General features: G+C 47.7%; 1 protein-coding gene across 1 annotated transcript in view; it reads right to left on the reverse strand.

Annotated features, from left to right (window-relative positions):
• LPGAT1 (lysophosphatidylglycerol acyltransferase 1) overlaps positions 1-236 on the reverse strand; it is a 77,656-nt gene extending 77,420 nt beyond the window's left edge. Inside the window, exon 1 of the mRNA XM_032392994.1 lies at positions 198-236. The gene's annotated coding sequence lies outside the window, so the exon portion shown is untranslated. The remainder of the gene's footprint in view (positions 1-197) is intronic.
• Between the last annotated feature and the right edge of the window lie 5,764 nt (positions 237-6,000).

The raw sequence follows: 6,000 nt of genomic DNA on the forward strand, positions 1-6,000 counted from the left end.
GAAGGAGGTGAAGGCACCGGGGCCACGGATGAAGAGAATGAAGTCCCCGAGCAGAGGGCAGGCGAGCGAGGGGTGATGGAAGAAGCGCGGAGGAAGAGGCGACGGCAGCGCTCGGGGGGGCGCCCGCAGCGGTTTCCGCGGCCCCGGCGAAGGGGTCGCGGCGGCGGCGGCGGGGGCGGCCGGCGCGCGGGGCTCACCTCGGCGGGCGCGGAAGGCGGGCGGTGGAGCGCGGGGGCGAGCGGGGCCGGGGGCTGGCGGCCCGGGGCGCGGTGCTGCGCGGCGGCGGCGGCGGGTGTCCCCGGCCGAGGGGTCGCGGTCATGGACGCGGCGGCGGCCGAGGCGCGGCGCGAGCGGGCGCGCGGGCGCCCTACTCCCCTCGCGGCTGCCTGCGGACAGAGGAACGGCGGGGACTCAGAGGCCGGACCTGTCACCGGGGCGGGTCCGGGGAGGCGGGCGGATGCCCCGCGCCCCCGCCTCCTCCTCGGGGCCTACCGCGCCCTCGTCCCTCATGCCGCCGCCGCCGCCTCCTCCCCGGGCCGCACGACGACGACACCCCTTCCCCGCCCCCTCCGCGCCTCTCCGGGCCCGGCGCCGCCGCAGCCCCGGGCCTGCGCCCGCCGAGCCGGAGGTTACCTCGGGCTGGCCGGGCCCCGGCCCGGGCTGCGGGAGCCAGAGGAGCCGGAAGAATGCATGGCCGGCGGCGGGGCCGGCGGAAGGAGGCGGCGGCGGGGCCCGACCCCGCTCCGGCTGCGGCGCGGCCCGCGCCCGGTCCGCGGCGGCGCCGAGACTCGCTCCCCCGGGCCCGGCCGCGTTCGCCGGGGTGGCGCGGAGGGGCGGCGGGAGGAAGCGGCGGGAGCCGAGACTGCGGCGGAGCCGCCCCCAGAGCGCCCTCTAATGAAGGCGCCGCGGCCGCCGCCCGCGTCCCGGAGCCCGCTGGTCCGCGGGTCAGGCCCTTGGGGCTGCCTGGTCCCTAGGCCGGCGGGACGTCGCCGAGCCCAGTTCCCAGGAAGAGGGCGGCTCAGAAAGGTCTGGTGATGAGCAGCAAGCCTTACACCACACGAGGAGGGCTGCGGTCCAAACCGAGAGCCCCTTTTCAGCCCGCACAGCCGGTTCTCATTGTTAGGACCCTCCCTCCTCTGACAAACCGATTAGTGCCCAAACTGGGAAGCTGTCTCCTTGAAGGCTGGATGTCCCCTTTTCTTTCCTAATGAAACCCAGTTGTTCTCACGGCTTCTCTTCTGAACCTCCCCAGAGTATTAAGGTCGAGAGTTTAAAATCAATTCATTTTAAGTGCCAGAATTCTTTCTGGAGAGCACCCAGAACATTAATGAAAATTCCGATTCCCCATCCATGTCCCCATCCCCATTCCCCTAAAGAAAAAAAAAGAATCCAATGGGAATGGGTGGTCCACACAGAGACACTGACATTTAGTTAGTCGAGGAGGGAGAAGCACTTAGGCAGCGCCTGCCATTAAGTGCTCAAAAAATGGTGGCCATAGGGATCCCTGGACAGTCCGGGTCACTCCTGGACACGAGCTAAATTCTGTTTCAAATGCTGGACCGCCATAAGGAGCATAGACAAATAACCCAACGACCTGCCCACGTGAACATTCTCAAATGGCCTACCTCCGTTTCAGTTTTTTAAAAAAACCCATAAAATCTTAGATCCCTTAATCAAATTTGTAAATGGGGGTTGTGGGCAGTTTTTACATGTCCCTAGTGAACTGCCATGTTTAAATCAGGATGCCACCTATTCTGTCTATTTTGAAGATATTTGTTACTGTGTTTGCTTTGGACTCTCAACTATTTAACTATTTCTCTCTCTCTCTCTTTCTCTTTAATTCCCTTGTTGGTCCACAGGTGAAAGAAAGAGAATTCACTTTTATGCCATATGAAAGAATACTTTCTATTCCCATCCCCTCTGGTGATGAGGAAATGCATGAAAGCTCAGAGCCTGGCTGAAACAATTGATTAGATTTCTTTCCATTTATTATTAATTTGTTTTTATTTGTAGATGTTATTTATCTCTTTCACTAATATTATATTTTAACTGTGTGGGGCATAAAAAGGCACAGGCCCTATCAGAGAACTTTCCATATAATTTCAACTAATATATAGCAATAGAAAAGTTATATATGCCTTTTCTAGTCCTCTGTATTTTCTCTGAGAATTTAGGTACCAAGGTAATAGCATTTTTAAATAAATTTCATGAGAGAAACAATATATGTACGGTAGATGATTGTTCAAAAGATGCCATCATACTCTTTTTTTAAATTCGAGTATAGTTAACATAAAGTGTTATATCAGTTATAGGTGCGCAATATAATGATTCAACAATTCTAGACATTACTCATCACAATAAGTATATTCTTAGTCCCCTTCATCTATTTCACCCATCCTCCCACCCACCTCCCGTCAGGAACCCCCAGTTTGTTCTCTATAGTTAAGAATCTGTTTCTTGGTTTATATTTTTTTTCTTCGTTCCTTTGTTTTGTTTCTTAAATTCCACATATGAGTGAAATCATACAGTGTTTGTCTTTCTCTGACCAATTTATTTCACTTAGCACTATAACCTCTAGATCCATCCATGTTGTTGTAAATGGTAAGATTTCATTCTTTTTTATGGCTGAGTAATATTCCTGTGTGTGTGTGTGTGTGTGTGTGTGTGTGTGTGTGTGTACACCACATCTTCTTCAGATGATGCTTAATGCGGATGGACACTTGGGTTTCTTCCATATCTTGACTATTATAAACAATGCTGCAATAAACATGGGGGTGCATGTATCTTTTTGAGTTAGTGTCTTTGTTTTCTTTGGGTAAATACCTAGTAGTGGAATTGCTGAATCATGTGGCAGTTCTATTTTTAGTTTTTTGAGGAACTGTTTTCCACAGTGGCTCCACCAGCTTGCATTCCCATCAACAATGCACGAGAGTCCCTTTTTCTCCACATCCTCACCAACACCTGTTATTTCTTATGTTTTTATGTTATCCATTCTGAGAGGTGTGAGGTGACACCTCGTTGTTTTGATTTGCATTTCCCTGATGATTTGTGATGTTGAGCATCTTTTCATGTGTCTATTGGACATCTGGATGTCTTCTTTGGAAAAATGCTCATTTTTTAATTGGATTGTTTGTTTTCTTGGTGTTGAGTGGTATAGGTTCTTCTTTATATATCATTATATTTTTAAGTGAGTAAGACAGGTAAGGCACATGGATTCTATTTGATCTATCCCCTTCAGGATTCCTCCACATGCTGGTAAACACAGGCTGACAGAGAGAACATACAGTGGGATTTACACCTGGCTCCTGGATCAGTGAGCATCTGCCAGAGCACCAGATAAACCAGCACTTGCCTGAGATGTAATTAGTACTAGCCAGCCAGGCCCGGAGAAGGGCCAGAGGTTGAGCAGGACCTTCCACAGCGGGTCTCAAACGTTAGCGTGCAAAACACGACTCGGGATGTCTATTGAAAAGATAGATTTTCTCATACTAGAACGTTTTAGTACTCCCAGAGGAGCCTGGAAGCCTGCTTTTTAAAGAAATATCATAGGTCATTCTGATGTGGGTAGTATACAGATCTTGCTTTAAGAAAACCTGACCTAGAGGTATCCTGAGGTAATCACATTCTTTCCTAGACCCTTCCTAATTTTAAATTATTTGATCTGTATTAGTCAGCTTTGGCTGCTGTAACAATGGACCACAGACTGAGGGGCTTAAACAACAGAAATTTATTTTCTCACAGTTCTGGAGGCTGGGCGGTTGAGATCAAGGTGTCGGCAGGGCCACGCTCTCTCTGGAGGCTCTAAGGCAGTTCCTTCCCAGCAGGGTTGTTTTCTCCTGAGGCCTCTTTCTCTAGCTTGCAGATGGCCCCCCACTCCCTATGGCTTAACATGGTTGTTGCTGTGTGCATGTGTCTGATGTCTGTCTCTTTCCGTGTATCTTCGTCTCTTCTTACAAGGATACTAGTCACATTAGATGAGGGAACCACGCTCAGGACTCCCATTTTAACTTAATTGCCTCTGTAAAGGCCCTGTCTCCAAATGCAGTCCCATTCTGAGGTACTGAGGGTTAGGGCTTCGATATATGAACTTTAGGGGGACACAGTTCAGCCATAACATCATCCTTCTCCCGTTTACACTGCAGAATCTGCTATTTAAGTAGCTCCTTGTGGAAGGGATGTGGAAGCCCCAATTTTGATTATTTCAGCTGTTCTCTTGACTGGCTCCTATCTCATGAGACTTTTCTTGAAGTTAAGCAAACAAAGCAATATACCATATTCCAAGTGTAGATATGCCCTGGTCTTTTGTTTTGTTTTGGTTGGTTGCCCAGGGCGAATGAAGGGGCTTATCTTTTTAACTTTCTTGACCACTGTGGCACATTCAGTTTTAAGACAATTCAATATTGGGGCACCTGGGTGGCTCAGTCGGTTGAGCGGCCAACTCTTGATTTCTGCTTGGGTCGTGATCTCAGGGTCGTGGGTTCGAGCCCTTTGACAGGCTCCACGCTCAGCAGGGAAGTTGCTGGGGATTCTCTCTCTGCCCCTATCCCTGCTGGCTCTCTCCCTCTCTCTCTATTAATAAATAAATCTTTAAAAAAAAAAAAAAAGACAATTCAGTACCTACAATGGATAAGAATCTGCATTTGAGCTGACTTCAGGGAACAATTTCAGATGATGCTTAATCTATAGTATTTCAGAGTTCATCTTAGATACAAAATATATATCTATATAAACTTTTTTTGCCCTGCCACCTTTCAACCCACTTAGGTACCCTCCTGAGATTTATTTTGTTGTAGCTTACTTCCAAAACAGCCCAGGCAGACATGTATAAATGGTTTCAATGACTGTAACAAGTTTGAGAAGGCCGGTTCTTCTAGAGAGCTCTGAAGAAAGCAAGGACCTTCTTGAATAGGTTCCTGCTAAGTAGAGCTCTGTTTATCAAAACGCAAACATTAATCAAGTCAAGCATTTGAGAGCCTTCATGTGCACCCCAATAGGGGGAAAGGGAAAACAGACTCCACCCTATAGCCACAGGCATGGTAGAGTTTCAGTTTCAAAAGCCCACACCGGAACCACAAGAAGATGGTCCTTTGAAAGAGAAAGATGACTTCTCACATTTCCAGGAGTTTCCAGATGTTTTAAAACAATCTAACCACAACACCTTAGAAGGTTTGATTCCACCCATCTGGTGGAATACACATAGCAAATCAGATTATAACCAGGAAGGGGCTCCCTTGGGCAGAAGCACCCCCTGGACCCTCTCTTTTTCCTCGCAGCAATTACAACGACATTTCACCTACCTGGGCTGCTTTCTGTGCTAGAGCTCCAGTGATCTAGTTCCTATCTAGGGGGAAACCCCCTCAGCAGCGCTGTAAGTGTGTGATGACCTGGCACACCTCCCCCCCATCACTACAAATAGTTGCAAACCAGAAATTAGCACCCCAAGAGTCAAATTCTGACTGCTAGTCGGCTTCAAATAAAAAGGGAAAAAATATATATATTATAAATATATATAAATATGTATATAAATATGTATAAAATATATAATAAGGGAAATATATATTATAAATATATGTAAATATATGTCTATAATAAATATATATAATATATAATAAATATACAAATAAATATATATATGCTTACAGCCTCAAATGTTTTTTAGACAAGTTGGGTCAAGTCATAGAGACTTGACTATAGCTTCATTTAAGCCATTTCAGCTACTTTTTATTAACAAGGTTGGCCCTAAACAATATTGTGAAGTAAACAATTCTCTCTTCTCTGCGCCCCTCTCCTTTTCAACTAATTTCCCTTTTCCCCTCTTGATACTAAAATGATCCCTAATTTCTAAAGGGCACTGAAGACCCCACCTAAGACCCCCACTCTCCCACCAGACAACCCTCTAAGCTAGTATCTTCTTTCTTACCTGTCCAACATTGCATTTCCTTGGTTCAGCCCTGTCTTTCCTGCCTAGTGTGGTAAACTAATCCATGCTGAGCTGCTTAC

The sequence above is a fragment of the Phoca vitulina genome, unplaced genomic scaffold (genome assembly GCF_004348235.1).
Source record: "Phoca vitulina isolate PV1807 unplaced genomic scaffold, GSC_HSeal_1.0 scaffold71, whole genome shotgun sequence".
Lineage (NCBI taxonomy): Eukaryota > Metazoa > Chordata > Mammalia > Carnivora > Phocidae > Phoca > Phoca vitulina.